The sequence below is a fragment of the Eumetopias jubatus genome, unplaced genomic scaffold (genome assembly GCF_037043125.1).
Source record: "Eumetopias jubatus isolate StellerSeaLion01/CBP00866 unplaced genomic scaffold, mEumJub1_p1.0 scaffold_4, whole genome shotgun sequence".
Taxonomy (NCBI): Eukaryota; Metazoa; Chordata; class Mammalia; order Carnivora; family Otariidae; genus Eumetopias; species Eumetopias jubatus.
The window spans coordinates 135431772-135455562 of NW_028274810.1; the positions used below are offsets into that span (position 1 = coordinate 135431772).

Consider the following 23791-nt stretch of genomic DNA (forward strand, 5'->3'; position numbering starts at 1 on the left):
AGTACCAAAAGTTGAAGATCAGCTATATGTTAAAATATACAATAAAGTTAATTCATAGGTATCACTGACTCCATGAAAATAGAATATTTAAGACATTATTTTAAATTCAACTAAACTCATTAACTGGAAACACTACATAGAGCTGAATTGTTCAGACAACTTAGGTCATTAACTTTATTGGACTTATTAAAATAGTCAATCAAAGGTTCAATTTAAACATATTTTCATATGAATGAGACTCTTTTCAACAAACTCATCCACTCTTTTTTTTATATCTTTATGTTTGGTGGTGGAACAAAAGGAGAAGAGATATGTGAAGAAAAACAATATAGTTGGTTCTGAATTGCAATTGTAGCGAACGTTACAAAACTATAAAAATGTATTAGAAATTATCAAATTGAATATTTTCAGTGGGTCAGTTTTATACTACATAAATTATACCTCAATAAAACTGTGAAAAGTGATCTAGGGGAAAAAAGAAAGAAAAAGAATATCCATCCTTACAGGCAAGATTATGTTAATGTTGGACTAACCAATGGAAAATAGTTACTGAGCAAAAGCTTTAAATTCTTTGAAATTTGGAACATTTCGTTGGCTCAGTTGGTTAAGCGTCTGCCTTTGGCTCAGGTCATGATCCCAAGGTTCTGGGATCTAGCCCCCAGTCAGGCTCTCTGCTCAGTGGGGAACCTGCTTTTCCCTCTCCTTCTGCCATTCACCCTGCTCCTGCTCTCTCTCTGTCAAATAAATAAATAAAATATTTTTTTAAATAATAAAAATGAATAAATAAATAAATTCATTGTAATTCAAGTACTATAAACTAAGAACTTGTAAAGTTATTTTAATAAAAGTATTTGCATACTAATACTGGATATGCTAATTATAAACTATTGTTACCTAATTATTAAAACACTGAGACTTCAGACTTTGAGCAGGTTCTTAACTAGTAATTTACTAAAAATAATATTCTCTCAAATTTTCTTAATTTGTCCTCATATGTCCATGCTACAAAACAACACATAAGGAAAATAGAAAATACATGATAAGAATTTAGACTGTTGTTCAAAAATGTCATACATAATGACAGTTCAGATAAATGTCTACAAATTCATACACTTAAAACAGAGTTTTTGAGAGCCACCTGAGAAGAAGAGATGGGGAAATAAAAGAGCTCCAATCAAATAGAATATCTTTTGTGACAGACCTTCTGCTATGAATAGTTGTCCTCTACCCTCTGTGTAAAGTTACCTAGAGATAATTCTTTTTGGAAGGAATACTGACTCTAATACTATGTATAGTATGTATGTATTATTTCTGTAATAACATTACTTTCTCTTATTTTTACTCAAATATAATTTCTTAAATGTGAGATAAATGGTGGCATTCATTCATTATACCAGTTATCTCAAATAATTCTATGGCCTTTTACTTATATCTCAGCCTCTAGTGAGTAACTATAACTGATAACATTAAGATAGTCCCCTTTAACTATACTGGTTAAACTTCCTAAAAACATTTTGGATTTCTTCAAAATCCAGTAGACCCATGGAATGTGTAACACTTTAAAATTGTTGGTCATTGAATGGATGCATATGCACAGTTGGGATGAAAGGATGGCCAGCTTCCAATATTAAAATTCTTATTTTCTCAAAATAGTCTAGTGTAAGCAAAGAGCATTCTAACTTCTAAGTCCTGAGGTTTGAGAGTCTGATGAGCATATTTAAATCAAAGTACTCCAAGGTGTGAAATTATAAACTAAAATAAATCTCAAATTAGTGGAATTATGAATATTTGGGGGAGATAAAGGATAGCAATTTTAACAGGATAAGAGTTAGCTTATGTATTCTTAGATCATCAAATTGCAAAATAAAAATTTCACCAGGTGGTCCTATTACCTCTCTTCTCCTTTTATTCTAATGCTATTGTTGTTGTTGTTGTTGTTGTTTAGCTTCTCTGACTTTGCCATCTTTTACCTGCACTTCCCCTTTAATGGTAACTTTATGAATTTTAATGCCTCACTTTCCCTTTCACCTTTCCCAAGACCATCATATCATTCATATATTTCTTTTGGTTTTCCTAGTGAAAAATCATTATATTATTATGCAGTGATATATTTTATGAATTCACTTAAGTACATATTTTCTTTTACTGTTAAATGATGTTTTCGTACTCAAGGTTTGTAAATATTCTTGCCTAAAAGCAAGAAGTAAGACACTAGCTTCCTTCCTAATCATTGCCACAGGTTTTATTAGCTGAATTTACACTGAATCACATCCAAAACAGGATCATTGAAAAAAAAAACCAAAACATGCTGTATGACGCCTGCTGTTGTAATAATAGAGTTTAGACTGAGGAAAATGAAAAAAAGTATTATTTCATTGCTTTAGACGGGATTCTTTATGTTGTAAGCAACTAAATAAATGTAGTCAACCATGTAGTCAACAATGATGTTTCCCTATCATAACATTGTGGGATGTGGTGTTTACCATTGAAATTGCTTCCAGTTGCCAAATTTGATAGATTTTGACTCTTTAAATATATTAATTCCTCGGGGGGCCTGGGTGGCTCCGTCTGTTAAGCATTGGACACTTGGTTTCAGCTTAGGTCATGATCTCATGGGTTCTGAGATCCAATTGCGTTGGGCTCCTTGCTCAGTGGGGAGTCTGCTTGATTTTCTCCCTCTGCCCCTCCCCCACTCGTGCTCCTGCTCTCTCTCAAATAAATAAATCTTAAATATATATATGTGTGTGTATATATTAAAGTCTCTAAACCATTTTAAAATTCTGAATTTTTATTTAAATATACACATTCAGAAGTTCCATTTCTGCTAGGACATACAAAGAGCTTGAAAAACATCATGTCCCTCCTTCCATCCAGAGAAAAGCTGAACAAATTGAAAATCAACAACTCTGCTTAGATATGCCAGAGAATGGAGGTTACATGACAAAGTCATACCCCTGCTTACAACTAGAGGTACAGGCAAATACAGAGAATCACAGCTTACCAGGAGCAGAAGATGTGGAAACAGGAATGGAAAGAACATTTAAATGGTGGTAATTGATGAACTGTTGGGAGCTTTGTGTGGAGTAATTTGAGTTAAAAACTCCAGGGGACACAGCCGTGGGTGTCACTGTAGTGACATTTACCTCTAGGAGCTCTTCTAGCTTCCCAGGATAAAGATCTAAGAAACTGTCTCATGATTCCAGCAAGAGGAGGGGAAAACTGAGTCATGGGGAATGCCCATGGAAAAATATTCATTTTGGAATATGTCCAGAACTTTTTGTTCTCTGCCTGCCATCAAAGTAAACTTATCTGCCAGAGTTTAACACTAGAAGTAGGGAAATAACCAACATTAGCCCTGTTTCTCAACAAGAGGTTGGGGGGAAACTGAGATGTATTTGCGAATTTCACAGACCAGAAACACAGGCTTACTTTTAAGTAGGCTGAGACCTACTTAGAGGATTGTAGAAAGCTTCCCCTTTCCCCATACCTCATCTGCACATAAACAGGATTCCTTAGAATAATAGAGAATTACACCTAAAAGAACTATAAAGCACAGATTCTAAGAAGGGAGAGTATAGTAGGTTTAAATTTCTAGATTACGGTATGTTTGAAAGTTATATTTCTCAAATAGGGTAAAACTGCACAATTTAGATTTGTCTAAAATGCATAGTGAAATCAGAGGAGTTTCAAAAGTTAGGAATCTTAAAATGCATTCATCATAAAATTTTATTTTTTTAAAGATTTTATTTATTCATGAGAGACAGAGAGAGAGAGAGGCAGAGGGAGAAGCAGGCTCCCCGCTGAGCAGGGAGCCCGACACGGGACTCGATCCCAGGACCCTGGGATCTGACCTGAGCCGAAGGCAGACGCTTAACCATCTGAGCCACCCAGGTGCCCTCATCATAAAATTTTAAAAACATCAATATTCTTTTTCTTTTATTTTTTAAAAATTTTATTTATTTTGAATTCAAGTATAATTAACATACAATATTGTATTAATTTCAGTTGTACAATATAATGATTCAACAAATCTACAGATTATTCAGGGCTCATCACAAGTATACTCTTAATCCCCTTTACCTATTTCACTTATGTCAATATTCTTTATTTATATTAAAATTTATGGGATTTAAATTGACATCTCTCTTACTGGGGTTATCCACTGAACTTATCTTGTGAGAATTGTTATGTTTTGTTTTATGTTTAATAGTTGTATGGTTGAGTTTGCTCTTTTTAAACTGATACCGATACAATCTTATTGCATATACTATTTTGGGTGTTGTCTCTTGCTTCATATTATACTTACAAGATTCATCCCTGTTTTTACATGCATTTACACTTCTTTAATCCTCATCCTTGTTTGGAGTTTCTATGAATATAAAAATATTATTTTTCAGTGTTATTCTTAGTGGATGTGATTTTTTTTTCTGACTGAAGCTACTACAATTTGCTATGAACATTCTTCTACATGAACAGTGATGTAAAACATTTTCACAAGTAGTAAAATTCATGTAGGTAAATGAAAACTGGCTCACTCAGAGATCTTTTAAGTTTAAATCTTGCTTATTGAATACATTTTAACATTTTAGAACTGGTTTTGTGTGAACTTACCACAGAATCGCTCAAGGGAAAATATGGCTTCTGGGCAAAAAGCTTTGGAGGACAGTTCAGTGATAATCCTACAAAAGAAAAAGTCAGGGTAAACTGACTTAAACCTCTGTACCCCTTTTTACTTCAGCTCTTCCTCTGGGGCAGCTGTATCTAAAATAGCAGTAATTGCTAATTTCCAACGAGTTTGTGGAGCTCTTGGCAAACTCATGTTAAAACTGATTTTTTTTTTCAGTATCAGTTTTCTCTAGACATGAAGTACAACAGGGACAGAGCACAGAGCACGAAGGCCAGGAAGTAGAGAATATAGTGGAGGGGAGGAGACATACAATGAATGTGAGAGAGCACATATTTGTGAGAAAATATAGTGTGCTCACAGTTTTGACTGTCAGAGGATGTGTAGAGGGGAACTAAGTAAGCATGATGTGACATGAGTTATTTGAACAAGCTCTAAAGTTGCTAAAGCAGATCGTGCTGGTTATTTCATAGATTCCTTACTGTTTTCTGATTTTTACCATATCAGACATTTTTAGATTTCTTGCCAGTGAAATATGGTTATGTCCATCACAAACCTATTTTCTTAAAAAGTGAAATAGGCATCCTTGAACCATGTACTTTGTATTGCTCTTTTCTTACTCCTTTTATTTACATTACCTGTTTTCAGACTAACTGGCCATTTTTGATCCAGCAGATTATTTTCCTCAAATGGCACAAAAAAGCTCACTGATTTCACTTGTCCACCCCATTATTTTCCTAATACTGAATCCTGTAATATCTGTGTGATATATTTACTTCTTATCTGCATTGAAAAATGTTTTTTTTTACATTTACATAAGTAAATTTTTTACATTTACATAATGGGGAAATTACTTATGTAATTCTCTTTCATATGGTTATAATTAAGTATGTAGTTGGTTAAGATATTTAGATTTTAGGATTTTAGTTTCTATTTTAAATTTACACCAATTCTAAGGGAAGCAGAATCATGCAAGCCACTAAATTTAAAATGTGCAATATATGTAACTGTGAATTAATGCTTTTATAATAAACATTGTTTAAATATGTTTCTATAATTTTAGTTAATAAGAATATTCTCCTTGATAGCTGTACATAGTTTTACATAGCTTCTACAGTTTTTTGTCACTCACTTATAGAAATGGCATGCTTATGAAATGCATACAAAAATAAAATTTGGAAATGCCAACTGCATAATCAATTGTTAATGACAGAGTAATATTTCAACTACTGTAGTGATGTCCTTTTGAGATGCCTAGAAATCAACTTACTGAACAAAATCATTATAATTCAGACTATCAGTAGCCATTAAAATTATTGATGATTCAAATAATAACAGATTTATTAATTAAACACAATGCACCTGGACGAAAAGTGCTGTATTATCTAATGTAAGATGGAAAGAAAAAAAAACTCGCTTGGCTTTGAGCATCTAGAATGTCAATCTCTACTCACAGGATTGCAATAAATTTAAACCAGTAGCAGCAAAACATGCTAAGAATTTATTTGCTAACAATTTAATACATTGAAAACATAAGTGTAAAGGGCATCCTGAGTGTAAAAATCATTTTCAATTTATGGGTAGTCTTTATATTGTGAAATAGATATTACATTCTGCTTTTATCACTCTTTCATTAACTTATTTAATACATATTATTTCATATAACATTAAAATATCATAAAACATGTCTAAAATATAAATAAAATAACATAGAAAGTATTTTCAATGTTTCCATTTTCTGTTTACTAATTCTAAAGTCCAGGGAGTAGCTGAGTGTCAATAAAATGACAGTTACATATTTCACTAATTCAATATAATGTCAAAAAAGAACTCATTCATCATATAATGTTTCTCAGTAAAATATTAGTTGATAGACCAATTTCTAATGTAATAGGTAAATGCTTGCTTTGTAGTCTTCTGCCATTTTTGCCATTTCCATTGATCAAATTTTCTTGTTTTATTTGCCCAGAAGTTTATGACCTATATGTAATACATATACTAAAAATTATTTTCTCAATTATTTGGTAGAGTAACCTTTCAGAAAATTTATTTTTGAACAAATAGCATACCCTAGTCACCTGCTAACTAGTGTAGAGTACAGAGCCTCCTTAACCTACTTGATAAACATTTATAATTATCTCAGGGACTTCTGCTGGGCTTCAAATATTATCACTTTAAAACAACAAAAGGAACATGAATATATTTATATCATGAAAAGCAATCTTTCATAAAACAGCTTACCTTTTTCATATTGATGAATTGAGTAGAGTTTATGTGAAATGTTTCCCTTGTTCATAAAGAGGAAAACTAATACAATGCATAGGAAAAGTAAATTGAAGTGATTACAAGCCTAGCTTATGGAGCCAGACTGCCTGGGCAGAGCCTGATTCCACCACTTGGTTGTGAACTTTGTTATGAACTTTATTTTGTCTCAGTCTCTTCACTTATAGAATGGGAATAATTCCCTTCCCAGAGATTATTTTGAGGATTTAATGTACTAGTAAATATAAATTATAAAAAACTTGTGCCTGGCATAGAGTAAACACTGCCTATTTATTAACCCTTATCCCCATGAAAGGAGTATCCAAATTTTCTTATAAATCTTTCTTCATTATTGGTCACCATACATGTTCCACTTCACTTGCTAACGTTATTTTACTTGAACTTAATCTGCCTTATATTTATCTCACTTAATCTTACTATATTATATGGATGTTAACAAGTTGATTTAAATCCGAAAATGGAATAATTTGAATTTAAATAAATAAGAGATTTTCCCCTAACACTATAGCACCACTTATTTTCATTAAAAACCTGTGTAGTTTAATAAAAGTCAAAAAAATCAATCATTTCATTACTGCTTTTCAAAGTTGTGATAACAAAAACACACACAGCATTTTTAATTACAAATTAGTATTGATATAGAATAACATTTTCCCATACTCATTCGGCTCTCAATTATTAATAAAACTGAAGGACAGAAGATGGTAAAAATACATTCTGAAAAGATAAAAAAATTAACATTAGTATAGGATTATACTCTTTCCATTAATATCACACTAAAACTTATTTTAGTAAATTATATATGCATGCACATGCACTTGTGTGTTTTATGGTATACCCACTGAAGTAACTGCTTTGCTTGTTATGTTTTATAATCTAAATTAAATTAAATACTTGACCGTCTCATTTTAAAGAATCTTTGTGGAAACAATACTTTGTTATGTTTTATCAAAACAAATTTCAAGGACATCATGTAATCCTTAATATGCTTTGACAAATTTTCAATTTGGGATCCATTCATAAATGGGACTTAAAACCAAAATACATTTATAAAACTAATATGTTACCTATTTAATACACTACTGTGATATTACAGAATGATTCTAAGATCTAGAGTTTGTCTAGCCATACTAGGCTTGGATTTGATTTTAATTCTTTCACTTCCAATCTGTTTTACTTGGATATTCTGAACCACATTCTTTTTCTACTTAAAGCAGTAATAGCAGTAACTATCTGTAGGAGATTATCTGAGCATTAATTAATATAATCTACCGGAAAAATTTGCAACTCAAGGTTTTAAATATATAAGGGTGTCAATTAATAGTAACCATTGCTAACCTAAATGTTTTGCTGTACCAAATGTAACAAAATTCTATACAAAATACCAGATCGGATGCATGTTTTATGCAATGCTATTAATTAGTTTGATATATCTGTTCTTATATATATTCAGTCAATACTAGCTGCTATGCTTATTTTTGCAACCACAACCATATTTTCCTATGCTTTTTTATTCATACTTTCCAAAATACTTATACAATACTTTTTGCTCTTGACAGTGTAGCAGTGACCTTGGTTTCTCTTAGAAAATCAAATTCATGAGATAAAATGTGTTCCATCTAGTATCTTGGCTACCTATCTTTGAAAAGGACAGTAGACCGACAGCATTCATGCATTGCACTGACATGGTAGAGGTCTTGTTATTCCCAACTGAGCATTCTTAATCTCAATATAATAATCTCAATCCTACCACATTACATTTGCATGGTCACAGAAATGAGCTGAGTGGTAAAAAAAACAGTTATCAGATCAGGAAAACTTCCTACTACAAATAATTTTGTTATATAGAACCATGAAGGGATAATGTCAGGATTATGTGACTATCACTTATTCTTCACTACAGCATTAATTGTATCAAATAGAGGTCATACATTAATTACAGGTTACTCAAGAATTATGGGGGGACACCTGGGTGGCTCAGTTGTTAAGCGTCTGCCTTCGGCTCGGGTCAGGATCCCAGGGTCCTGGGATGGAGTCCCACGCTGGGCTTCCTGCTCAGCAGGGAGTCTGCTTCTCCCTCTGCCTGCTCTGCCTACTGCTCCCCCTGCTTGTGTTCCCTCTCTCTCTGACAAATAAATTTTTAAAAAAGAATTATGGGTTATTTGTCAATGACAGATTTAAACAATCTTGACAAATAGTCAAGACACTTGGTTTAGCACATAGAAACTTTAGCGGGACTCTCATTTTCCCCAGATTCAGTATATGCTCCTATATATATAGCTCTTGAAGCAGGGCTGAGAGTGAACTATTAACCATTTCCTTCAACTTCTGAAGTACTCCTTGAGTGCCAGATATTGTGGTAGGCTCTAGGGATACAATGGTGAACAAAACAAATAGAAAATCTGTCTTCATCTAACTTGTAATCTAGTGTGGAAGTGCAACAAATAATATCAGTAAGGTAAGTGGTAAACGGCCTGGAGGTATATAGAACAAGCTATGGAAAGTGTCTTGAATGAGGAATAGACTTTATCTGGAAGAAGATGAGTAATATAAATGTTCCTAAAATCATGTGTTTATTCTCATAGTCAGTAACATTGGAGTTCTGCCCAATCCCTTCCTCCCTTTTCTTCTTTTCAAATGATTGGTCACAGTAATTAAGTTATGGAAAAAAATACCAATGAGTTCTCATGGAAGATTTTAAAATGTGGAATAGAGATAACAAAATCCGAAAATGTAACAACATTTAGAAAAGGAAAAAATCCTGCATTTTAGAAATGAGAAATAAAGACAGAGCAAGAAGAGACTAATACCATGATGGTACATGGGTAATTGACCACAACATAGTTTATCAAGCCTTAAAGCCGAAGTTTTAATGTTGATATGCATTTAGAAAAAATATCTTCATGGTTTGCAGAAGAGGATAATGAAAGTAAACCAATATGCATGAATATAGGAATATAAAACATGGTCTCAAAGCTTTTAGCCACATGCCTCAGAAAGCAGAAAAGAATTTATAATCTGACTAGTATAGGGAATGGAGAAAAATCACTCAAGAGAAATAAATAGCTCTATCATGGGCCATATACAGAAGAGCAACAATAGTTTAACATAAAAGCTGCTTTCAGACCCATTAGATCTAAATCTAATATTTAAATTTGAATGTATTTCATTTAGCATAATGATGTCAAGGTCCATCCATATTGTCACAAATGGCAAATCATTTTTTAGGCTGAATATATTATATATTATATTCATATATATGTGTATATACAATATATATGCATGCATATATGTATAATTATACATATACTACATCTTCTTAATATATATATAAATATATATATTCAGGTATATATCCATACATATACTGTATCTTCTTAATATATTATATTCATATATATTATATATACATGTATGTATGTATATATGCACATATACTACATCTTTATCCATTCATCTGTTGATGGAAACTTAGGTTGTTTCTACAGTTTGGCTGTTATCAATAATAATGTTATCAATAATGTTATCAATAATGCTTCAATGAACATGGCAGTGCAGATGTCTCCTCAACTTCCTGTTTTCATTTCATTTGGATATATACCCAGAAGAGAAAATCCGGGGTCATATGGTAGTTCTATTTTTAATTTTTTGAGGAATATGCGTACTGTATTCCATTGTATCTATACCAGTGGTGAACAAGGGTTTCTCTTTTTCCATATCCTTGTCAGTGCTTGTCTTTTGGATGATAGGCATTCTAACAGGTGTGAGTCGGTATGTCATTGTGGTTTTGATTTACATTTCCCTGATGATTAGTGATGCTGAGCACTTTTTCATGTACCTGTTAACCATTTGAATATCTTCTTTGGAAGAATCTGGTCAGGTTCTTTGCCCACTTTTTAATTGAATTATACATTTTTTTGTTATTGAGTTGTATAAGTCCCTTATTACTTCTATGTGGAATCTTAAAAAAACAAACTCATATAAACAGAGAATAGGGGCACCTGGGTGGCACAGTTGGTTAAGTGTCTGTCTTTGGCTCAGGTAATGATCCCAGCATCCTGGGATCCGGGACGTGGATGGCTCCCTCCTGGGCAGGAGTATACTTCTCCCTCTCCCTTTGCCCATCCCTGTCCCTCGTGCTCTCACACACGCTCTCTCTCTAATAATAAAATCTAAGACAATACCACCACCACCACCACCACAACAAACAGGTAACAGATTTGTGGTTGACAGAAGACAGAGTGGGTGGGAGAAATGGGTGAAGGTGGTTAAGGGATACAAATTTCCAGTTGTAAGATGAATGAGTTCTGGGGAGGTAATGCACAGCATGGTGACTATAGTTAACAACACTATTGTATATTTGAAATTGCTGAGAGTAGATTTTAAAAGTTCTTACTGCACACACGCACACAGAAAATTATAACTAATTGTAGCTATTCGAGGTGATGGATGTGTTAACTAATCTTATTCAGTAATTATTTACAATTTATACAAACATAAAATCACTACATTGCACATCTTAATATTATATGTCAGTTATATCTTAATAAAGCTGGAGAAAATAAATATAAATAAATAAATAAATGTAAATCTACACATGGTTCATTTCTTTTGCCTCAAGGTGGGGATTAAGTTGTTTTATTAAAACATTATCTTTTCATGGGATTTCCATATATCTCATTATATTTGGAACATGATTTAAGATTATTTCTGTACCCTTTTTCCTTTCACAATTTGGAGAGATTGTGCCATTAAATTTTAGCTTATAAAAAAATAAGCAAGCTGCTTATTAACTATATGGCACACATTTCTCAGTGTCTCAATTATTTAACACTTAATATAACGAAACATTTTAGAAATTCCATAATAGATTCGCCTTCTATAAACTTAACGGCAGTACTTAAATGTGTCACCCTGGTTGCTGGTATTCTATGATATCAAATTTTAAGACCCAAGAAAACTGTGTATTAAATATTATTATTTCAGTGGTCCATGCCTCAAGCAATTTAAAGTAATGATAACTTTTCTTTCAAAAGTATAATTTTTCTGAACTTATGATTCTCAGCTTAAATTAGTTTCTGTAAATTTTTTTTTCTTTCTCCTCTGAACTCACAATACTTCTACTTTCCGTACTAACATTACAACGTACTTCCCCAACCAGGTTATCTTTCCTTTTCTGGTACAGTTTAAAACTCAGAAATCTTCTATTTCCCTGAAAAATAATATAATAATGTCAGAAGGCTAAGGAATAGCCTGATATATTTTCTAACTCCTTGATTTTCTCATTATAATGAGAGTCCATTTTTTGCTGGTTGACTACTGTCGGTTTTTAAGTCTCAATCCTTCCTCTTGCTTTCCGTTCTACATCTGAGCAAGCCCATAAAAAAGTCTGGGTGTTGGGGTGTCTGGGTGGCTCAGTCATTAAACGTCTGCCTTCAGCTCAGGTCATGATCCCAGGGTCCTGGAATCGAGCCCCGCATCGGGCTCCCTGCTCGGCGGGAAGCCTGCTTCTCCCTCCCCCCCTCCCCCTGCTTGTGTTCCCTCTCTTGCTGTGTCTCTCTCTCTCTGTCAAATAAATAAATAAAATCTTAAAAAAAAAAAGTCTGGGTGCTCCCTCCTATGATGCCAACAGAGAATTCAAGCCATCAAAGACCCTGCCCGTACATGGGAACTCTCAGCCTGGCACTAACACCTAAAAACAATAAAATACCCAAGCCAGTCTCATTTTCTTGCTCTTTCATACTATTTTAAGACCAATTTGGGAGGCATGTCCTGCTCTTCCTAGAATGCCTCATTGTGTAAATAATAAAACTTTTAATCTCTTCCAGGTGTATGTATGGCCTCTTCAGTATTGTTATCTGAACCAAATTTGAGGTAGGAGCTCATCCAGTGACCACAGAGTGGCTTCAGTGCTAATGTCCCATCCTGCCTCCATTCTCTTTCCTAAATTAGTATCCATCTTGAAAGAGAAGAACAGCCCTGATTTTAAGGGGAAGGAATTTTTAAGGGGAAGGAATTAGAACAGGCAGAAATAAATGAGAGAAAAATATAAGTCCATAGTATACTAGATTCTGATAGGTAGGCTGGAAGGGGAATTCTTAGGATCTTGGATATTTATAAATAATATTTTTATAACAAATAAAAATATATCTTGCTTAAAGATAGAATCAGTTACTGGAGGATGCTGAATCAGTAGGGAGGGTTGCAGATGGTTGCTTAAAGGTAGGTAGCCAGCACTCAGTCTAGAAAGCAACTACAGTGTGGCTTGGTGATAACTACACTTTAGCTGAAGGAGGAAAAGCCAAATCTTCTCAATGGGCACACATAAGGGATGTGTCTTCATGGCACCATAGGAACTAGATAACAAGAATGATAGATTATGGATTTTTATAGGTTTTGGACCATACACAATGGACTGGCAATACTGTCTGGAAGATGGATCTTAAATGACTGGAAAATAAAGGAAATCCTACTATGGGACACTATATCATGGAAAACTTTGTGAACTTCGGGGGGAGGAGTGAATAAAGTTAGGACATACACACGCACATCAAAAAACATTCATCCAAATTCTGAAGATGAGTGGGGTCAACTAGAAAATGTCCCTATTTGTTCTTTGGTGGTGGCCACTTAGGTACATGGGATGAGTAGCCGCCACCATGGAGACATTTACACGATGCAACAACAAGCAGGAAAAACAAAAACAAGAACCAAAACAAAACAAAAAAAACATACCCCATTATTTCTGTCAGAAGCTTAAATTGTAACTAATATTTTTTTTCTATAGTCAACAAGAAAATTAGAGAAAAAAGGCAGCCATGGGTGTCTACCAGGATAGTCTAGGCCACCCCATACCTTGTTTGTAGATTACATGGGCCTATAAACCATGTTTCCATGTGTTTATGGGTGGATCTTAACTGAGATAGATAATCATTCTGGTTTTGTATATGTATATCCAACAAGCGAAACAAACATCATTAACACAAACAGAAATCTAGAACAGAAAGCATCTTATGTTGAATCTTCTACTTTTATAACATATGATCAAGAAACCCATTTATGATGCAGGTATATTGCACCAATGGGCTAAGAAGCATCATTTACCATGGATTTATATACCTTACCACCGCAAAGTGGTGATACTTGTAGTGCACTGATTGAATATTGGAATGGGCAAACTCCACATATTAAATTGAGGGAGGGGAGTGCTGATAAAAAATTGAAGGGGTATCTTGGTTTGTATGTTCGAATATTCATTCATTCATTCATGTGGTAAAACCTAATACATGTGGTAGTAAAAGGTGACCAGCTTTGGATGAATTGTTGAGATACTGGAAGGAAAGTAGAGCAAAAAATATGGGGAATGACACTGAAACTTTCATAATTGTATTCCCTAATTTTTTCTTGTATTGTGCCTGATCCTGTGGTGACAGGACTTGGATTGCATTTATGATTTAGAGAGAAAAAAATCAATTGATACCATGACACCATGACTACATCTCTAAATAATATCTTGAATTCTTGAGGGAGTGATAGGATGGGCTGTTTCTTTTTCTCAGTTGTATAAACTGAGTTAGAAGTGTCTGCTTCTGTCACTCTATGCTGACCAGTGAATGATTATAATATAGCCTTATATTCATTCAATCATGACTGGCAATGGATGAAGTGGTAGCATTGGGCAGTCTCATACTGCTGTTGGATCAATGGGTAAATCTTCTGACCGAACCTGATAGTCTTGCCCTTATTTGGAAGGTCTGGATTAAAATTATTGACACATGGAAAGGAGAAGTAATTGCAGATGGGAAGAGAGTTAGTAAATTAATAATGGAAAAATGAAAATCTAATATATATTAGTAACTCACAAGAGGATGAGAGCAAAAGAATAATATTAATCTTAGTTATATATTGCAGATACCCTTTTATAAAGTAAAATGTGACAACTGTGGCCTCCTGAATACAAACAGAAGACTTTGTTCAACAGTATGGTTGGTGGTTAAACCAACATTGGTCAACACAGAAAAATAACCAAGTTTGCAATGACCATAGTCTAACTCACAATATATCTCTATTGGGTATAATGCTTGAATCATTGCTGTGATTAATTTGATTGATTTTAACAAAACCTCCAATAATACTGATATCAATGATTGATCAAATGTCCTGGGAAACTGCATTTAAAACCTCACAACATATTCTTCTGATGGAAAATAGAGGAACTAGATTTTGTTAATAATCAGTTACTTCTTACGTTGATTTAATTTATTGATTCACTTTATAAAGTTCAACTTTTGTAGTGGAAGAAGACAAAAGAGTTGTCAGGCTTTGCAGGATTATGAATAAATTTGTGCTGGATTATATGGTAAACTCAAATATTTCTTAAAGCCATACCTAAACCATATTAAACTATGTAATTAGTATGTTTTTTAATTATAAATATTGCAAAATATCTAGAAAAGAGAATAATATTGAGTGATTTAGAAATGGAACAAAACTCAGGAAGATCGCCTTTTTTAAGACAAGGTTAATCTATAGATGAACTGGGACAGGTATTTTATTCAGGAATACTTGGAAGTCTATTACTGATTCCTGGCCAAGCTAAGCTAATATTACCTAGATAGTAATTTCTTATGTTATTCAAACTTTGAAACTCCCTAGTCCCCATGGCCAGCTTGCTTACATAGTTTAGTGACCTGTAGTTTGATAGCTTATACCTGTGTTTATTGGTTACACAGGCTGGCATGGCTGCATGACCAGTGAAGCGTAAAAGGACCCACTGTAAGTCTTCACTAAATTCTTATAAAACCAGATTCTTCTTGGTGATTGCTAGTCTATAGGCAAAGCACATTTTGTGGGACTTAGAACTTAATGTGTGAACCTTCACCTGGAAATCTCCTGGGACTCCAGTCTGTGCCTGTGTTTTCTTTCTGCTACTGTCCCATGTCTTTTACCTTTATTAAATCTATACAAAAATATGCTCAATGGAGTCTTGAAAGTCCTTTCAATTATGCAATCCTGTGAAATCAGTGCAGTTCCAAGGGGAAAAAAATCAGTACATTTAACAAAAGATGTCCAAGACCTTTATGGGGGAAATATAAAAGTTTATAGAAGAATAGTTAAATACAACATACATGAATAAAGTAATCATGTAACATAAATATATCAATACTTACTCAAATTGTTGTGTAGTCACTGCAATTGCAATCAAAATCCCAATAGTCAATTCTTAAAGGAATTCAGAAAAGGACCAAGAATTGTTCACTTTCCTTTATCAGCTCAGTAAATCCATCCCTCAGCTGTCATAAGTATTGGCCCCTGAAAGCACACAGCTGTGTCCTTTTCCGGAGAATTGCCCTGCCCTATATGGGAGCTTCTCTGTGAGGCAGGTTGCCTTTCTTCAAGGATTAATGCTCGATTTTGGCTCCAATAGTTTCCTAACCCATTACCTTTGTTCTTTATTTTTAAATAAACCCTCCCAGAGGTCATCAATTATTTGGGCAACTTTTTAATTTTATTTGGCTTTTCTGTTCTTTGGCTTTTCTGTTCCCTTTTACTAAAATTTTAAGGAACAGTGGAAAATAATTACCCACTGCCAGGTTGATGCCAGTCCAATACAGACAGAAGTCACTTGAGTTATCTCCTTCCCAGGCACACATTGTTACAAAAAATTAATGATGGACGTTCATAACTTATGATAATTTATATGCCAAGTGATGAATCTATTCAAACATACACATATTTATTGGCCCATTTTAGCAAATACATATATACTGAAAAGGGGCATGTTTAAAAATTTAACTAAAATACAGATTTCAAAGCCCAAAACCGTACAAAGTTGTCAAAGATGTGGACTTTTGTATAGACTGTACAAAAGACACAATGGAATGAGCTAAATAGAGAGATGGTTTCTAAATGAGGAGACAATATTTGGACTCACTCTTTTATAGAAAATGACATGTAGCCTGGGATTTTTTTTTCGAATTTGCAAAGATAAGAGGCAAAAAGCTTATCAATACAGTAGCTCCCCATATCATGTAGGCATTTTATGTAGGCATCTCACATAATCACAAAAAGAAGGGTGTTTATGTACAGTGAGATATTTTGAGAAAGAGACGACATTCACAGAGCTTTTATTACAGTATATATAATTGCTCTATTTTGTTATTAGTTATTATTGTTAATCTTGTAGTGTGCCTAATTTATAAATTAAACTTTATCATATGTATCTTCACATAGAAAACATAGTATATACTATACCCCCTATAGAGGTATGAATTATCTGTAGTTTCAAGCACCTACTGGGGGTTTTGGAATATATCCCCCATGTATAAAGGAGGACTACTATACAGGAATCTAAAAAGATATTGTGAATATTTAAAGAATAGGTATAATTCAGTTTGATCTGTATTTGCAGAAAGAAGTTTGAAAAGGTTAATTGAGGTCAGATCTTGAATAATTATTAAATTATTTTTAAATATTTGGAATTTTTCTTGTAGATAATGAAAAACCATTGAAAATATTTAGTAGGATATTGCTATGCCAAATTGCTGATAGTTGCCATCTTCTAAGCACTTTAATATTTATTTAAGCATCATGGAAACAGTATGAAAAATGTTAGACATCAAAACATAAGGACTCTACAACGTTTTTATGGTGACAGTTCAAGAGGTATGAAATAGTTTGGAACCCAAGTTTTATGGGTATGCATTTTAATTTTCTAACTTTACTCAATATGTTAATGTTATGTGATCATAAAATAAAGTAGTTTTAAAATTGTATTGATCAATTTTATATCTTGTGATGCATATATATATATATTCATATATATATGTACATGATACATTAATACCCAAATAGCCATACTTATATTAGAATAAACATTAATATGTACAAGACTGAGTGTCCTAGGTGAATTGCCATTTCGCAAATAAATTTTAGATTTTAAATTGTTTGTGTAACTGAACAACGTTGGGCTTATCATCTAGATAGCACTTTCTCTGGGCTCCTTAATAATATAAGGAAAGAATTGTTTTGTTGTTTCTTTTTTTTTAAGATTTTGTTTATTTATTTGACAGAGAGAGACACAGTGAGAGAGGGAACACAAGCAGGGGGAGTGGGAGAGGGAGAAGCAAGCTTCCTGTGGAGCAGGGAGCCCGACGTGGGGCTCTCTCCCAGGACCCTGGGATCATGACCTGACCTGAAGGCAGACGCTTAATGACTGAGCCACCCAGGTGCCCCTGTTTTGTTGTTTCTTAAAAACACCCTGACTTAACTTTCATGTGTAAGTCAATTAAACACTTATGTTTTTGTCTTTAATCTCAAAATCACCAGGTAATCCACTATGTTTTTTGCCAAAGAATCTAGAAAAAACATGGTGTAATAGAATTATGGAAGTACAGTCCTTTATGTTTGAGATCAGGACATATTCCAGGGGAAACAGAGGCAGAAACCATCTCTGTACCAATATCTGGCTACAGATCCCTGGCTTCAAGCACTATGAGGAGCATGTTGGAGGAACCAAAACTCCTTAACCATATCAGTTAGGCAAACTCTAAATTAGTTACAAAGGAAGATTTTTTTTTCTACAGAGTTCCTTTCTATTTTCTATTGCCCATATATTCTGTCACTGAATCCACACTGACTTTGGTAGAAATCTATAAGTAAAACTATGTTCATCTTAAGTTAATAAAAAAGAGTCTGATTCAATTTAAAATAGTTCTGAATAAAAGTCAGCATATTTTAATTCACTAAATTATTTAAAAGAAGGATTTGAGATGATTTTAATTCAGTTTAATAATTACAGATTAATGGAGGCAAAAAAAGACAAGGGCACAAATCATTTTTTAAAATGTTAAGCGTTGGGGCACCTGGGTGGCTCAGTTGGTTAAGCATCTGCCTTCGGCTCAGGTCATGATCCCAGGGTCCTGGGATCGAGCCCCTCATCGGGCTCCCTGCTCCGCAGGAAGCCTGCTTTTCCCTCTCCCACTCCCCCTGCTTGTGTTCCCTCTCTTGCTGTGTCTCTCTCTGTCAAATAAATAAATACAATCTTTAAAAATATATAAATAAATAAATAAAATGTTAAGCGTTAGAGTAAGAGCTACAACTCTTCACTGAGGTAGAAAAGGATCTGATGCTAGAGACAGCTCTTGAGATGAGTATGAAAGCAAGTGAAGGTTCACTTCCTGGTTGTCCTCAATATTTTTATTAAACTTGTATGCATGGCCATTGGTAAGACTAGGATCCAGAGTATGTAGCTCCGTAGCAGGGGAAAGGAAAGAATGTATTGATTAGTCACCATAAAGAATGTTTCAGAATGACAGTGATAAATAAAATATTTCTGTAATCAATGATAAAATGCTTCAGGAAAGCATACATCTGTAATTGCTGGTATACAGTTTTTAAGGTTTATCTAGTCATTTTAGAATGGGAAAATAGTGATACTAGGCTTTCATGCATCTACCAAGAATGTAAAGTTAGTGCTAGTGAAAAATAGTAGGATAATTAGTGAGGAAGGAAACCCTATTAACGGTGTTAAAAATGGAGCTAATATTCTAAATAAGGCCAGAAAGATAGATTGATAGAAAGTAAAAGTACAAAAAATGAGTAAGTGCATCAAGAGTGGAGAATGGGGGAAAATATACATTCCTTAGAGACAGTAGACATTAAATTATATTAAAATTTATCTTTTTATCTATCTATATGTATATGTGACATATATATATTTATTGATAGTACTTTTTTATTTTTAATTTACACTAGCAGTACTATTTTTATTTTTAATTTACACTAGTATTCCACTGGTCTGCAAGTTTCTCAAAAGCAAGGATGAGGTATGCCTTTGACTCATTTAAATCTCTGCACCCAGTTCAGTTCCTGACATGTATACACTCAATGAATATTTATAAAGTGATTAATGTAAAGCATAAGGAATCACAAATTCAATCACAAATTGAAGTTAGCATATTCCCTATTAACACAAATGAATATTCATTAAGACAATTACAGACCATCGCTAAAAATATGAATGAAGCACTCACCATTTCATGATTTCTGTCATATGTGTGTGTATGATGTGTATAGATGATAGATTGATAAATAGATGAGAGATAGATGATAGATGCATAGATACATCAGATAGATAGATAGATGATAGATAGATAATAGGATAGAGATAGATGATAGATAGATATCTTTATATCCTCTCTCTATATATAAATATGTGATAGACATGTGCATATATTAACACATATACTAATACAGTGCCATATGGTGAGTGATATAAAGTGAGGTACTGGATTATATATTGACAAAGACACTGTCATCTTCTTCTTTGATATCAGAAAAATAATGGTAGAGGATACTTACTGTGAATGAGTGATTTACTAATTTACTGAAGAGTTAGGAGAACATTAGTCTTCTGCACAGAAAAAACAATTCTAGGAGACAGTAGAGGTGTCAAAGTTTTGGGTCATCAAATTCTTGTATCATTCTGTGATTTTTTTTATCTTATAAACAAATAAGACCCACAGAGACATTTTTGATGGATGGATGACATGAATAGTTTTACATATTATCAAAATTATACTACATTAAATATGCAAAAAAAAGAGACAGAACTTTGTGAGACTGAATTCAGGAAATTAAGTTAAAAGCCATTTAATATAGAACAAAAAAGAGATGATTTATTTGTTAGAGCACACTAGACTATTCTAATTTTTGATGATATAAAATATTAGCTATGACCTTTCTTACTTTCTTTCAGGGAATCATATATAGTTAGAGAAAAATGATTCACACATAGAAATATTTGGGAGCAATTGAAGATAGTATGTAATTAGTGTCATAGAGTGAATAATCCAGAATATTTTTAATCATTTTTAAAGTATTTAACTATTTATTTATGCAGATAATTTCAAGTAAGTTATTTGCTTAAATCAAACTAAGTACTGGAAATATATAAAAACTTGAGTGTTGGGGCACCTGGGTGGTTCAGTCATTAAGCATCTGCCTTCAGCTCAGGTCATGATCCCAGGGTCCTGGGATCGAGCCCTGCATTGGGCTCCCTGCTCAGTGGGAAGCCTGCTTCCCCCCTCTTCCACTCCCCCTGCTTGTGTTCCCTCTCTCATTATATCTCTCTCTGTCAAATAAATAAATAAAATCTTAAAAAAGAAAAATTTGAGTGTTAACTTTAAGACTACTGACTAAAATGTGGAATACAAAGTAGGCTATCATATTAAAAAGACTAAATATTGCCAGTAATATAATATATTATAGATGTCAAATCACTTTGCTAATAAAAATTTGTTTTTTGCTATTACATATGAAGGTATTGCCAAGATTAAAGGGAATAAACAATTGCAGTCATCTGCCATGAAATTGTGATTATTAATAAATTCATTAAAGTGATTGTTACTCAAATGTTATTAAGAAATATTTTAGTAAGAAGGTAGGACAAATATAACAAACCCACCTAAGTAATGTTATAGAAAATAAGTGATCAACTTTGGTCATCACAAATGACAAACATACAAATTATTAAATATTTCATTTACTAACAAGTTTAAGATATTTGATGAAATTCCAGTTTATTGAATAATCAACTATAGTTTTAATGTGAAGTATGTGTGTATACAACATATGTGCATATTATATACACGTTTATATGTGCATATGTATATACATATATATAAAATATGTGTATGCTTATATATACGTTATGTAATAGTTTAGTTATGGAATCATTTGCCTTCATTTTGATTGTAGAACACGTACGGCACCAAAACACACTCTTAAGTCACCTCCGTCTCATGTGCAACTGGTTGCTAAATGGTATACATTTATGAAAAATATCCACATCTACTACAAAGAAGTATTTATTTTGTTCTCTTCTGCAGTTGTCATGGGTTAGAGATTATTAGTTTTCTATTTTCTACATTGCAAAATAATGATTACAATATCACACCTTCTTTCAGGGTTGTTTAAAAAGTGAGAGTCAATAAAAATGAAATGCTTTATAAATCCAAATTGATTAAACTTTTATGTCAGAAGCAATAGAAATTATCACCCAATTTATAACTATGAAACTGAGCTGGTACATCTCAGTTGATGGATCTAAATTTTAGTCTGAAAAAGCTGCAGGAAATGCATCTAATTTTAAACACCAAGCCTGAATGGTCCTGTGGCCAGGTACTCTCTAATTAAGAGGACAGGCAAAGTTCCAATCTTTCTGGGAGAAAGCTGAAGGGATGGGGTTCTTTGGGGTTCTTTTGACTAATACAGTATGAATATTTCTAACAAACATTTGCACAAAACTTAAAATTATTTTGTGAACAATGTTCTAAGTAATTACTAATATTATTTTATTTTATTTCTTAAGAGTTCAATGAAACAGTTACCTATATTAACTCTATTTTACAGAGGAGGAACCTGAGGCATAGAGAGATAGGATATTTGACCATGGTCACATATCTAGTATGTGTTAGAGACAGGACTTTATATAGGGATTCTGGCTCCAGGGTCCAGGCTAAGCATTATTCTCTGCTGCCTTTTTATACGTAATGTAATATAACATAAAATTATTGTAGTTGAAATCTCAGTGTTATCCTATAATCTTTGGAACTCATCTCTGTTGTCACATTCCTTTGGAATAATACCCACATGATTTGTCCCCATTGCAGTTTTAAGTACAACTTAAACAAGAATGGTAGAATATTTTTATATACCCAGCAACAATAGATAAAATGATAGTAATTGTATTATTTATGATTAATGCAAGACTTACATTTTCATTAATATTGGTTTCACTTCACTTAATACTTAATCTACTCATTTATCAATGTTTATGTTTGTTCACTCAGTTTCAAATCTGAATAATAATATATGTTTTAATCATGGGCTATTATTTGGTAAAGACAAACACAAATTTTAAAACCTCTTAGTGAAGTGAAGTTGATTGGATAACAGCCTTAATTTGAGGAATGGTTTATAATAGAACATAAGCATTAGAGATTTAACTCTTGCTGCAAGTAAATATTAAGTTGTTGACAATTCTAAATCTGATTAAATATCAAAGAAAAATTTGGGGTATTCTTAATAAGGTTATTCTCAGGAAAGGATTAGTACACTTTATTATGTATGTATGTATGTATGTATGTATTGAGAATGTGTGCAAGTGGTAGGGGGAGGGGCTGAGGGAGAGAGAGAATCTCAAACAGATTCCATGCTGAGTACAGAGCAGGATACAGGGCTGATCTCAGGACCCTGAAATAATGACCTGAGCCAAAATCAAGAATTGATGCTTAACCAACTAAGCCCCCAAGTGCCCCTTATTTTAAAATATAAGCCCTATATAAGGTATATCTATTTAATCTTGTTAAGATAATCATCCTACATATACTTATTGATTGAAATTTGGAGACACAAAATATTTGATCTTTCAAAAGGAATAAGCATAAGGCAAGTAATTACCAAAAAATGTAATATTACCTTCTTAATATAACTCATCAAGATTAATTCTGCCCATTTGCAAAGCTGAAAAATTTTTGGCAGCCCAACAGTTTTAGGTGAGTGCAATCTCTGCTAACACAAAAGATATTATGACAATAACCCACAACAAAGATTTTTTCATTATTGTCTTCTTCAAAAGATTTTTTTCCAAAATGGGTTAAGAAAATATTAAATCAGTTCCTGGTATATAGAAGTAGCTTATTTCCTTTAGAAATTGTGTTATATTTTGGCTCCTGGTTGTGTTTATTTGTGAAGAATTTACCTACCTCAAGAAATACAGTATTTTATTTATGAACTTCTGACATGGCAGAGAAAAATTAAGAAAGATTGCCAGTTGTCTAGTTTGTGTTGTAGGATAATGGCTTTCTGTTACCAAAGAGA

At 33.1% G+C, this 23791-nt stretch overlaps 1 pseudogene; it reads right to left on the minus strand.

The window, feature by feature from the left end:
• Positions 1-23791, minus strand: part of LOC114223559 (large ribosomal subunit protein eL27 pseudogene) — a 44245-nt pseudogene that overhangs the window by 17838 nt on the left and 2616 nt on the right.